We start from the raw sequence: 14,566 nt of genomic DNA, 5'->3' as shown, positions 1-14,566 counted from the left end.
GGTTATATAAAGAAATAAAATTATGAAATGGAAGAGCACATGGAGGCATACACCAGCATTGTAAAAATCAATTTAAGAAGTGCAACTGCAGTTGTCTTTCCTGGGTTTTTAATTATGTGTTTGTTTGCCATGGTGGCCTAATTTAGTCAAGAAGATGAGCCAACATTAAAAGCTGGTAGGAGAGGTAAGTAATCCCCAGGGTGGGCTGCTTGTGCTCAAGAGTTTAAAAGCTACATAGACAGAGGCAGAAGCCAAGGCACATTTGAGAAGGGGGTCCGCATGACAAACAGTGAAAGGCGAGCAAATCAAATTTTTCACAATTAGTTGAACAACAACTGTGACAGGTTTAGCGCTTAGCATTTTCATTTGTGTGCTCAAATTTGGTTATCTGTCCTCTTTTATGCAAATGCGATGTGACAGGAGAAGCTGGGAGCACTGGAGCAGGCCAATCATTCACAACAGGGGCTAGGGCTGAGCGGCTGAGAGGCCCGGATTAAATGGACTGAATGCTGATGGATAAATGACATGAGCCACGCTGAAAGCCTCATGAACTGATTTAAAACTTCTAAGGGAGGATGCCAAGAATATAATTATGCTTTATGCCCTGGCCTAAACTGTCAAAAATAAAAAGATAAAAGAAGAATATAAATTGTACCAAATGAATATTATCAGCATTCATAATTTAACTAAACCCAATATGTTTATCCTACATTGGAAAATAGATAAGATTGGAAAGCTGTGTTCTTCTACCACAGGCCTTAGGACTGAAGCAAAGTTTAAAAATTTACAAGTGAAGCACAATGAAAAGGAATTCCAGGCATCCAGACTTCTTAATGGGGTTCCATCTCTAGGAGGGCAAACGTCCCCTCTACAAAGTTGGTATAGCCAGTTCATCTTTAAATGTATCTTGACTCTATGGTACTAATGTGACTTTGCCAAGGGGGCAGGTTCAGGGTGGCATCTCCTTTACGTATAGGGCTTTGGGAGCACACCTACCAGCCCCGAGCAGACTCTGAAGGACCATTTCAATGAATTTGTTGCATGTCTGTCCTCTGTCCCACCCAGCACTAACATTCTATAATTCTATCAGTTTGAAAAAGTTGAAAAACACTGGAGCTTGTTACCTTATTTGCCTCACTTAGATCTTATGATTTTATCGTCTCTCCAAGTTCTTAATAGAATGCTTTAAAACACTCAATTTCTTGGACAGCAGCTGACTGTCTGCAAACGGGAATCTCAACTATTGTCTTTGGTTCTTTTTAACATGACTGCAATTTCTCTATGATATTACTCATATCACTACACATACACGCACACAACATTCTGAGAAGACATCAATGATTTTAGACAAAAAGACAGGAAAAGTTCACATGTATGTATCTTATAAGTAAGTAGCACAGACATAAAGGGAGAATGTAATCTTAAATTCTTTTTAGAGAAAGGGAGGATTCCAAACAGTACAATACAATATGAAGGGAGGCAGAAAGTAAAGATGATAGCAAAGTCAAACTATGTTTGAATGAGTTGTGTAATGCCTATATTCAATAAAATAAGTACATAAATGTTAAAATAAAATATAATTTTCCTTAAGAGTTGATGATATTAGCTAATAGAAGTTTTTCCATTCTAGAAGAATCTTTGACATAATTTGTTAGTCCATCTCTTAAAATGTATCATAGTTTGCCACAGTATTAGCCACCATAAAGAATGTCACAAAATTCAGCAAACGTTAATTGGTACACATATGTATTTAAAGGAACATCAAAATCAAAATACTATTACCTTGTGCAATGTGCTAATATGTACAAAGTAATTAAATGTGTCTCACATATAAGACACCAGAATATTACAAATAAAAGGGCAAACCACTTTTAAAATTTTTTATAGAAGTAAAAATATATGCACAGAAAAGTGCACAAATCATAAGTGTGTCTAGCGGTGACATTTCATAGTAAACACACTGTGTAACCACCACCCAGATCAAGAAAGGGAGTGTCCCCAGTAGAGCAGAAGCCCCTGCCATGTCCTTTTTCAGTTCCTGGCTCCCTAAATTCCATCAGTGCAGCGCGGTTTTGCCTGCTTTTGAAATTCACACAAATCAAATTACGTAAAATCTTTTGTTTGTGTTTGTCTTCCTTTGTGTGGGAGTGTTGAGGGTGGGAGGTGTCTGACTTTACTCAGTATGTGGCATTTATCCATATTCCTGTGTAAGCAGCAGTTTATTCTTTTGCTTTGCATGACATTCCATTGTATTTACAGAATATTCTACCATTGGTGAACACCTAGGTTATTTTCAGTTTAGGGCTATTACAAATGCTGCTATGGACATTCTTGTACATTTACTCTGGTGCTCATGTATTTTCATTTCTACGGAGTTTAGACCTAGGAGTGGGATTGCTGTGTCTTTGGAAATACACATATATTTTAATATGAATTTATAGCATTAGTGGATTCTCCATAGCAGTTTTCTGAAATGGAACCAAGCGTTCTATATAGTAAACAAACACACCATACCCTGTGAAATTTTCTTTAAGGTTACAAAAAGAAAAAAAACAGTAAAAAAAAAAAAAAAAATTGGCCAAAACTGAATACACACACCATATGCACAACTCAAATTTAGAAAATAATGCGCCTAAATCAAAACCTAAATGTTAATTTCTCCTAGCCCTGCCCCAACTGTGTATGTCTCACTGTGAAAGGATGCGGGGGTAGTTTTGCTTGTCACCTCTGATGCAATCTACTTAAGGAGTTCATTAATTGTACTGTAAAATGATGATCTTGTTGAAGGGCCTCTCAAAAAGCGCTGTGAGGCTAAAACTAGATATATCTGCCTACAAACCCTAATCTTTTTTTTTTTTTTTTTTTTTTTTTTTTGAGATGGAATCTTACTTTGTCGCCCAGACTGGAGTGCAGTGGCTGGATCTCAGCTCACTGCAAGCTCCGCCTCCCGGGTTCACGCCATTCTCCTGGCTCAGCCTCCCGAGTAGCTGGGACTACAGGCGCCCGCCACCTCGCCCGGCTAGTTTTTTGTATTTTTTAGTAGAGACGGGGTTTCACTTTGTTAGCCAGGATGGTCTCGATCTCCTGACCTCGTGATCCGCCCATCTCGGCCTCCCAAAGTGCTGGGATTACAGGCTTGAGCCACCGCGCCCGGCCTACAAAGCCTAATCTTTTATGGCAGACATAGCACCCAATCTATAGCATTCAGAACATGGACCACATTTTTATTGCTCTAACATGTCTGGTTTTATCTTTTGGGGACAACAAAAGGTTTGTTGCGGTCTTAATCTGTAAATGTGCTTTTCCAGTAGGTTAAGTGGGCAGAGTGCTCACTGTTCAGCCTCTTATCTATGCTTACCGAAGAGAGGGCCCAGACTACTCCAGAAGCCTAATCAGGCTGCTCTGCTGCCATGATGGGAACACGAAGTTTAAGATGCAAATCCAATTGCTAACTTTATCTGCTGGGCATGCTAACGAATGGCGACAGCTCCAAGTATCAGCGATGAAACCCTCCAGACAACGGTGAAGGCTATGTCAGGGAAAATTACAGTCAGGTTCACCTTGCTCTGCCCAACACTTTTCCGTTTTCTTTTCCCTTCTTTTTCTTTCTTTCTTTCCTTTCTTTCCTTCCTTTCCTTCCCTTCCTTCTTTCCCTCCCTCCCTCTCTCTCTTTCTCTCTCTCTCTCTCTTTCTTTCTTTCTCTTTCTTTCTTTCTTTTTTGACATTTCACTGATTTTATTATTCTGAGTTTGGGGAAAGCAAAAATCAAAAACGGTTGTTAAAGAAGACAAAATCTATCATGAGTATATAAATACAAGAAATATTTATAGTTAACATTGCAAAATTACACAACAAACAACAATGATTATTACAAATGTAACCTTTTTTTAAAAAAAGCAAAGACTCAAGTTAGCCAGATCTGGTGGCACATGCCTGTAGTCCCAGCTACTCAGGAGGCTGAGGTGGGAGGATCACCTGAGCCCAGGAGGTTGAAGCTGCAGTGAGCCGTGTTTGTGCCACTGTACTCAGCCTGGGCCACAGAGCAAGACTCTGTCTCAAAACTAATTAAATAAAAGTAAGAACTGTTGTCAAAAACTATTTAAGAATATATGAAAAACCAACAACAGTTAACAGATTATTTTGGTGACAAAGGCAAACCTCTACTAATATGGGAAGAGAATAATTTAGTTATTTAAAAAAAATCTAATTTTACTTCTTTTGTTCATTATTCATATAGTAACTTGTAGTAAAGTATTTGTTAATATAACTTCATGTGTATGTATTTAGCCATACATGGAAATATAAATACAGATAGGCAACAGCTTTAAAGTTTTTGGCTATAGTTTCAAAATAAAATTAACAATATGATAAATAAAATAATGTATACATTAATTATAGTATTACCTTCTTGATAAGCTATAACTTTTTAATAAACAAATCATATGTGTCATCTGCTATACATATTCATATTTGTAATTATTTTCCTTTGTATAATCAACCATTCATATTATCTTTTTTCCTTTTTTTAACTGCATGAGTCTATGAAGTCTATGTATGTAGTTTTTTATTTAAGCATGAGTCTGGGAAGCCTATATATGAGTATACGAAGTTGACAAAACTATGTGTAAGTAGACAAAACTAATATCTGATGATAAGACTCAGAACAGTGAGTGCTGCTTTTCCCCAGCAGTTTTCAACAGCTCATAAGGAGAAGGAGCTGGAATCTGCATCTCATCCCTTCCCAAAGGCCTCAGGCCTGAGAATTCTACTTCTCTCCAGAAAAGAAGATGGTTTCTTTTCTTAATTGTTTTTGTTTTTTTCTTTTTCTTAATTGTGTCTTAGGTTTTGGCTTTTCACACACATTAATAGTGAAGTCTACACTCGCTAGTACCCAATCAACTTGTCCTCCACAGGTTCCACATCACCTTTCTTCGAGGAACAGACTCCTCTTGTTGACCTCCCTCTCACTGTTCCCTCATGACACTTTACCATCATTCTCCAACATGAGACACTCTTTCCATTGCTACCTCCCTGGAGAAGCTAGGTCCCCTTCTGGGAAGTCACTCCTTCCCAGAACCACACACGGATTTTCTGAGGAGCAGCCCCAGTGTCCCTTTCTCAGCCAGCACACCCACCTCCATTCTCTCTGAGCATCCAGTTTTGGTCAGCACAGTTCTGCTCTCTCCCTTCCAAGCTGTTCCCAAGGTTATCATCCAGGGATACGTAAGTTTCCATCTGAAATGCATCATTCTTCCTCTCCTAGGCAGTCAAATCTCATTTCCAGGCCCACATCATCAGCTTAATTTCTTAAACATCAGAATAATCATTAACAATGGTACATCAGTTTTCTAGACTACATCTTAACCAAAACAACACACAAAAAAATCACAAACAACTTCTGAGAAGACATTATTTTGTCAATAGCACCAAAATGCTTATTCTCTCTCGAGGATAATTTTTATTCATTCTTAACACTGAGCTCAGGTGTCACCTCCTCTGTGGAGCCTGCAGCAAATTCCTTAAGACAGAGTTAGTCATTTCATTTTCTGGGCTTCACAAGAGCATTATAGCATTTAACACATTGTATTATAATTACCTGCTAGGAAGTCTGCCTTTCCCACTGGGCCATGAACTCCACAAGAGCGACAACTGTGTCTTATTCATCTTTCAATCCTCCATTTCAATTCAATTCAGCAAATATTCAACACCCAGCACTGTGTCAATTTCAAAGTTAGTACTTAATAAATATTTCAGGAGAGAATGAAAGAGTGAAGGAAGATAAATTTACATTATCTTAAAAATTCTTTCAAAAAATGTTCTGGCAGAAACTTCCTTTTTTATTTCTACTTCCAAGGAAAAAGTGTTTTTCCAAAATCCATACTTAGATAGGGACCCTCAAGATTTGTTTTTCCAGGTTTTTGTTGTTGTTGTTGTTGTTTATAAATTTAAATTTAAGTGATAAATATCTTGAATTATATGGCATAGTACAAGTGACCTTGGAGGCAATCTCATCCAAGGAGACAGCTAATATATGGCACTTGTGGCCTGCTCTCCACCTCCTGCACCCATAGCAGACAGCACTAATGGATCATGGCGTACTTCCTTATTAAGCCCATGGTCAGCCTAGAATCCTCAACTCAGCACTTAACAAGCTGCTTTCTGGAGTTGGTGGTCAACATGAATCCTGCTTGCCATCCTTGATCTAGTTTATTCTCTCTTATTGCATATAAGCAGAGTGAGGTCCAGAAAGGTTAAATGAATAAGCTCAGATTCCAAAGTTAATTATTAGAGCCTGAACTAGACCCAAGTCACCTAAGCCTCTTTCCACTAGAATACACTTTAATTTTATAGCTACAGGATTGAATACTTCATAGAAAATGTCAGTTGTGGTCATCACGTTATATGTATGTATGTATATATTTATGTGTATACAATTATGAACAAAACCAATATTTTTACATTATATACATATGTATGTGTACATATATGAACAAAACCAATATGTTCTATGAATTGTTTATTCTTCTTAATCAGCTATAGAATATGTTATATAATATATAATATAGCCACATAACATTTGTGTGTGTTATATATTACATTACATATTATAATATCTATGTTTTTAAGTCAAAAGTGAGGTAGCTCTAAAAGTGTGCCATAAAAAAACAGTAAAACCCAAAAGAATACAATAAAAAACAAGCATTGGTCAATTTAACTATTTGGTGTTTTTCTTATAGCTTCTTGGCGTATGCAGGACCTATCTGGAAAAAAAACAGCTGTGGAAATCAGAATTTAAGACTGCTTATGTACATTATTTTAGTCAAGGGTTATGGAGTTAGTAACATATACTAATTTTCACTGTATAAATTCAGTTCATCCTCCTCCATGGGATGACACTGCCACCAATACAAGGGGGAATCAAGGAGGATCCCCGAACTGTCTTAACGTTACTGTTTAGGCAACTCCAATGCTAGAAGTCTCTCTCTTTATCACACACGAATGTGTAAAAGAATGTATGTTACAGAAAACAAGAAATATATTAAGAAGTGAGTACAAACCACTGTTTTCTTTTTCAGAGCACGAGTTTAAAATCCTCCAAAGGGATAGAGTTGTTTCTTCCAAGTGGGTCAGCAGGGGTATGAGAAAGAAACAGAGAAAGTTGAAATACATAAAATCTCAGATTCCATAGCCTCTTTTTCTTTGCATGGCAAACTGCAAGATACTCTCGAAGAATCAACACCCAGGATACCTCATTACCAGAGATAGACAAGCAAATGAGAAAGGAGGTAAAGAATAAGCAGCCTCACAGCCTGAGAATAGATAAAAGAAGACAAGCAGAGGTCTTGGACATGGAATCACACAAAGGTTAGCCATTTGAGGATAAGAAATGAAATAAACTATTAGCAAATAACAATGGTAGCCTCTGGAGAGGAAAAAGAGGTCTGATTTCTGTGGACCAAGAAAAAATAGTTGTAACTGACTTCTGGTTGATATTTGGGCTACATGTGTCCATTTGTATCACTGCATGATTTACAGGTGTAGTAGACTTATGACAGTGGCCGCACAGACGTGCCTCTTCGGAGACCAGGGGTACTAGAGCAATACTAGTTTGCCAACAGTCCCTGGGAGAAATGGTGATGGCAGCTCTGGTGGTTATTTGCCTACTGTCTCTCAGACCCATTCCAACCCTTCTGTATTCAACTCTGTAAATGCCACAACTAGGTGTCTGAAAACTGTATTTCCCACACTAACTTGACAACTGGCTTTCAGTCAGATTCCACCACTGGGAAGCACTATTGAAAGGCTGCAAGATGGGGAAGAAAGAGGCTGCTCCAGTGGGAGCATCTTCCATCTCCTGTGTGCATCCCTCCAGCATCTTTTATCACCTTTAGAACCAGGTGTGTGTGGTCCCCCCAGAAATTGAGGCACCAACACCAAGTTGGTTGCTCTTCCATGACAGCTATCTGTTCCCTTGTATTCTTAGCCCTTGAAGCAGCAGCAACCCCTCTCCTTAACTTCTAAGCTGTTGTAACTAACATTGCGTTAACCATTTTTGTAAAATGTTACATGAGTTTGTCATTGGGAGACAAGAAAGCAACACAAGTATGTGCTTTGCTGTATATGCAGGTACTGAATAAAAGATGCACAGGAATCAATCACTGACAGACTTTGAAAGAAGCAACATGACTGTTCAGGGATCAAGATGCAGGTCCCTTATTTACACAGTGATTTACAGATTAAAGAGCTAATGATGAAGTTTGTACTTTATACAATTAACCACAGTTGATATACTATGGTAACTGATTTTTAATCATGGTATTGGAGGATTGGTGTTATTTACATAAACTGTGGTAACTGAAATTGGTGCACATGAGAAGGGTCTACAGCAAGGATCTCACTTGGCTATTTGTTAAGTCTCAACTATTTGGGGGTTCATAACTTCATTCATTTTGAATTATAACTCATCTGTTTCAATAAATGCACCTCCAAACAGACTAGACTGGTCTTTTTTCTTTTAGAAACAAATTCATGGTGAAGCTTTATCAGTAATAAAAGCAATCTGTTCCCTTTCTTTTTCCTCATGCTATTTACACATTTCCTGGTGTTCACACACTAGATATGTGAGTCATGCTGAGTCAAGCCCATTGGCCCATGGGCACTGTGGCCTATGCTATTCAGTTGCCTTCTGTGTAAGTACATACAAAGATTAGATGAGAGTGGGCACCTCATGCATATGGATTACAGTTGTTTCAATCCTCATTTGCAATTCTTCAAAATTTCCTGCCTTAGAATTCTGCATCCATGGCCTTTGCCAGTTGACATTGCTTTATGAGAGTAGGCAGAGTGTATGTGGCTTGGTTGATGGACTGTGGGTGGATGTGACAGTGTGCCAGACCAAGGCCGCGAGAGATATGACATGTGTCTAGTCATCCTCTCATTCTACAACTACATGCAGGAAAAAGAGAATGCCTAAGACTCTGCTACTCCTCCTGCCTGAGCCCCAGTGTGAATATTTGTGGGACAGAAGTAAAGCAAGCGCTATAGCCTTGGAGCAAATCTTTCCAGTTGACCTCAGGGTAGATCAGCTGAACTGCAGTTAACCTGTAGACATGCAGAATGAAAGCTTATTGTAAGCTGCTGAGTTGTTGAATGTTTCATGATGTTTTTTTTGTTTTGTTTGGTTTTTTTTTTTTTTGGCAATAGCTGATGAATACAGGGCAACAGTATGCATGAAGCTAATTAGAAAATCCCCCCAAAAGTTATACTGAAGAACACAAAGACTTTCCAGCTGGTAGAGAGAGGAAATGCAGTAAAGACACAGACAAGGCTGAGGTGCTATGGAAAAAGACACAGAGTGGTTGCTTTTCACCTAGAGTAAGTTTGGACTTCCCAGCCTTTTTTGCTTATAGCAGACTGAATTCTCTGAAACATTAAAGAGCTCACTGTCTCTGTTCCATAGCCTTCATGCCTTTGAAGGTTGGATCTCCAGAATATATTAGAAGTAGTTAGAGTGGAAATGGAGAAATGCTGAGACTTTCCACAGGAGTCCCTATATCTAAATCTAACCAGGCCGGAAGGTAAATTCAATTCACCTTTACAAATGAGGCCCTGGGAGTGGATGGTGGAACTACCCAGCATCCACTTTCATTAGAACCGTCTGGGCCTTTCCTTTTCACCAAGACATGGAGCTCATAGGAGAAGGTGAGCATTTTATGAAAATTACTAATCCATTGAATTATTACCATCTCTCAAGTAAATCTCTAATCTACACAATCTCATCTGATTTTTCTCAACAGCTCAGTGAAAAAGGTGCTATTTTTAGCTGCATTTTACATATGAGGAGACTAAAATATATGTCCTACGTCATTTGCTTGAGGTCACACAGTTAGCAAACCCAGATGCTTAACATCTCTACTCTAGCCATATTATGCTACTTGTTTTTAGGAAGCAGTGGTAGACACCAACTCCTGCCCTAGAAAGATTTTCATTATCCTAGGCAAGAAGATACAGTCCTTGAAATAAACAATTCACAGCAAATAAAAAAAATTACTTTGTTTTGTACTTTACTTATAGCAAACATGGACAAAATGCATTTCTTCTTTGCATCAGGTGTTTTTATTCTCTGCTGGGCTTTGTTATCTCATCGTTCTCCCCTGGGATTCTTTTTTTCCCCAGCACTCCTTTCTATGCCTTTAGTACTCACCATTTTCCTTCTCCCAATCCCTCAAAATATCCAGAGCAGCCTAATTCATTTATTTTACAAATATTATGGGTGCTTATTATGGGCAAGTCATTTTAATTTTGTAATGGACAATTACAACATTTCAGTTGTGTTAGTATTTCTGGGGATTGGTTGCCAATGGCAATCAGCACACTTCAGTACCTGATACCTGTCCCAGTTCCAGTCAAAAGAACTTTCTCTCAAAAGTGACTTAAAAACACAGTCCAGTTAGTTCCATGCATTTCTGTCAGCCATGTCACACTTGAGCAATCCTTGAACAGTTGGGCCTCGAGCACCACATTCTTGCACACTTTCATTTCTGTTTTCACAACCTCTTTTCTCCATCCCTTCCCATGGTGCATCCTGAAACCTCTGTCCATTATAAACAAATTCCTTTACATTTTTAACCTCTTCCTTTCCACCGTCTCTTTTCTTTCAGTCTATAAAACATGTTCATGAAGTTCCCTCCATCTTTAGTATCCACCATTCCAGAAAGAAATAAACATTCCTTTACCTAGCAAAGTATAAGCTACCATACTAAATTTTGCCTTCTTTCCACTGTTCATGTTGAGTTCCCTACATTCAGCCTCCACTTAACTTCCCAGTTACTCTTCATTCTACATCAGTCTGTCTTCTCCTCCCATGAAACTGCATATGGATTTATGAGTTGCTAGATCCTCTCCATCTTGATCTTATTTGACTTCTTACTTGATCAAGCCGTGGTTTGTGACGTTCTCTCCCTTCTTGGCTTTTGTGACACCACCTCACTTAGCTCTTCTTTTCTTCTAGCAATTTTTTTTTCATCTGCTTCATGTGTACCTCCTCCTCTAGGTCTTGTAAATATTGGGGGTTCATCAGGATTCTATCCTTAGCCTTCCCTCTTCTTGTGCTACATGTGCTCTCTGAGGAATCTCTTCCATATATATGGTTCTCACACCTATGTCTGCAGCCTAAATGACTCTTCTGTGCTTCAGATAGCAGGTATCTGCCTACAGGATATTTCCACTTTGATATTCCATAAGGTCAAAATGTCAAAAACGAATTCAACTTCTTCTTTTGTCTTATAAACCTGTTCCCAACCCCATATGTTCAATCTCAGTGTATCACACGGCCATCATCTTTGTTGCTCAGCCCAGAGACTGGAGTCTCCTAACTGTCCCTTTTATGCCCAATGTTCTCCATGCTTCCAATTTATCCTCCTCACCATCGTAAAAAAGATCATCAAAAACTGCAAATCTAAACATTTTACTATTCCCCATCCTTATCCCTGTCCTCCTCCTCTCCCAACCTCTTTCTCTCAAACTTTCAGACATTTCAGTGGCTCCCCAGCACCTCACAATGAAGTTCAAAGTTCTTACCATGCTCTGAACTTTGTTATTCAGACTCCTGCTTTGATTTCTCCTATTTTCCTTAAAACCGTTTACATTCTAATCACTTCATGATCCTTGCCACTCCTCTGAGTACTTATTTTCATGAATTGATAGTCATGGGAACTTTAAAAATATAAGATATTAGGAAACAGAATGGATAAAGCAGAAAAGAATAATTATGGAGGGATGGCAAGATGTTTGTCAACACACTAGCTGCAGAAGTTTACATAGAAAATAGGAGCTGTGTTCAAAAGACCCGCTCTGAACAGATGCTGTACACTGGGTCACAGCAACAAAGACTAACAGAGTTGGGATGGGTCATTGACTTCTTCAGACCACAGCACAGCTCTAGTGCCCTGAAGGTATAGGGTAGAGGTAGGGGGATAATGGGGACTGAGTAACCCCAGCATAGCAGTGCTTTCACAGAGGCCACTGTGATTGGAGTGAAGACCATGGTGAAGGGTCCTGATGAGTTTGGAATGGAAGAACATGAGGGGAGTAGTTGAGACCAGATATTCTAGAGGATTACCAGGTATAACTGGGAAAGATAGAGAAAGAGGGGTGATATTCAGGAGTTATGCAGGTGGGGACTAGGTGGCAAATTACATGTCTACTGGGTTGCAAGGAAAACTGAAGCCATCTAATGGGGACTCCCTTAATTCCACTGCCAAATCTAAAAGTAGAATGAACTTTTTTTCCCCTCACCTTGATTGTTTCTACTCCTGTCTAAGGGCAGTTCCTATAACTGTGCTTCAGATTTTTTCTCATCCTATCTTTTTGGCTGCCTTAAACTATCATTATTGCTCACTCTGTCTTTTTATTGACACTCCTTTCTGTAGACATTTAAACATAATTCCCTGGCTTCCTTTTATCCCACCTGACTTTCAAACTACAATCCTATCTCTCTTCTACCCTTAAAAAATCTTCTGAAAAAACTTGCCTATACGCTCTCTCTTTGTCCTTACCTTCCTTTGACTCCCATATTCATCATTAAAAAGCAAGCAGGCAGAGGGAGGTTACAAGATGGCTGAATAGGAACAGCTCCAGTCTACAGTTCCCAGCGTGAGCAACACAGAAGATGGGTGATTTCTGCATTTCCAACTGAGGTACAGGGTTCATCTCACTGGGGCTTGTCAGATAGTGGGTACAGCCCACGGAGCAGGGTGGAGCATCACCTCACCCAGGAAGCACGAGGGGTCAGGGAATTCTCTTTCCTAGTCAAAGGAAGCCATGACAGACAGTACCTGGAAAATCGGGACACTCCCACCCTAATAATGTGCTTTTCCAACAGTCTTAGCAAACGGCACACCAGGAGATTATATCCCACGCCTGGCTCAGAGGCCCAGAACCTTGAACTGGGTGGAGCCCACCACAGCTCAAGGAAGCCTGCCTGCCTCTGTAGTCTCCACCACTGGGGGCAGGGCATAGCTGAACAAAAGGCAGCAGAAACTTCTGCAGACTTAAATGTCCCTGTCTGACAGCTTTGAAGAGAGTCGTGGTTCTCCCAGCATGGAATTGGAGACCTGAGAATGGACAGATTGCCTCCTCAAGTGGGTCCTGACCCCTGAGTAGCCTAACTGGGAGACACCTCCCAGTAGGCACTGACTGACACCTCATACAGCCAGATGTCCCTCTGAGACAAAGCTTCCAGAGGAAGGATCAGGTAGCAACATTTACTGTTCTGCAATATTTGCTGTTCTGCAGCCTCTGCTGGTGATACCCAGGCAAACAGGGTCTGGAGTGGACCTCCATCAAACTCCAGCAAATCTGCAGCTGAGGGTCCTGACTATTAGAAGGAAAACTAACAAACAGAAATGACATCCACACCAAAACCCCATCATCAAAGACCAAAGGTAGATAAACCACAAAGATGGGGAGAAACCAGAGCAGAAAAGCAGAAAATTCTAAAAATCTGAGTGTCTCTTCTCCTCCAAAGGAATGCAGCTCCTTGTCAGCAATGCAACAAAGCTGGACAGAGAATGATTTTAACGACTTGAGAGATGAAGGCTTTAGATAATCAGTAATAACAAACTTCTCCGAGCTAAAGGAGGATGTTTGAACCCATCGTAAATAAGCTAAAAACTTTGAAAAAAGATTAGACGAATGGCTAACTGGAATAAACAGTGTTAGAGAAGACCTTAAATGACCTGACGGAGCTGAAAACCATGGCGTGAGAACTACATGATGCATGTATAAGCTTCAGTAGCTGATTAGATCAAGGGGAAGAAAGGGTATCAGTGATTGAAGATCAAATGAATGAAATGAAGCAAGAAGAGAAGTTTAGAGAAAAAAGAGTAAAAAGAAATGAACAAAGCCTCCAACAAATATGGGACTATGTGAAAAGACCAAATCTACGTCTGATTGGTGTACCTGAAAGTGACAGGGAGAATGGAACCTAGTTGGAAAACACTCTTCAGGATATTATCCAGGAGAACTTCCCCAACCTAGTAAGGCAGTCCAACCTTCAACTTCAGGAAATACAGAGAACACCACAAAGATACTCCTTGAGAAGAGCAACTCCAAGACACATAATTGTTAGATTCACCAAAGTTGAAATGAAGGAATAAATGTTAAGGGCAGCCAGAGAGAAAGGTCAGGTTTCCCACAAAGGGAAGCCCATCAGACTAACAGCGGATCTCTTGGCAGAAACTCTACAAGCCAGAAGAGAGTGGGGACCAATATTCAACATTCTTACAGAAAGGAATTTTCAACCCAGAATATCATATCCAGCGAAACTTAGCTTCATAAGTGAAGGAGAAATAAAATCCTTTACAGACAAACAAATGCTGAGAGATGTTGTCACCACCAGGCTTGCCTTACAAGAGCTCCTGAAGGAAGCACTAAACATGGAAAGGAACAACTGGTACCAGCCACTGCAAAAACATACCAAACTGTAAATACCATCGATGCTAGGAAGAAACTGCATCAACTAACAAGCAAAATAACCAGCAAACATCACAATGACAGGATCAAG

The sequence above is a fragment of the Mandrillus leucophaeus genome, unplaced genomic scaffold, assembly GCF_000951045.1.
Source record: "Mandrillus leucophaeus isolate KB7577 unplaced genomic scaffold, Mleu.le_1.0 Scaffold536, whole genome shotgun sequence".
Classification (NCBI taxonomy): Eukaryota; Metazoa; Chordata; class Mammalia; order Primates; family Cercopithecidae; genus Mandrillus; species Mandrillus leucophaeus.
Note: the sequence above shows the minus strand (reverse complement) of the source record.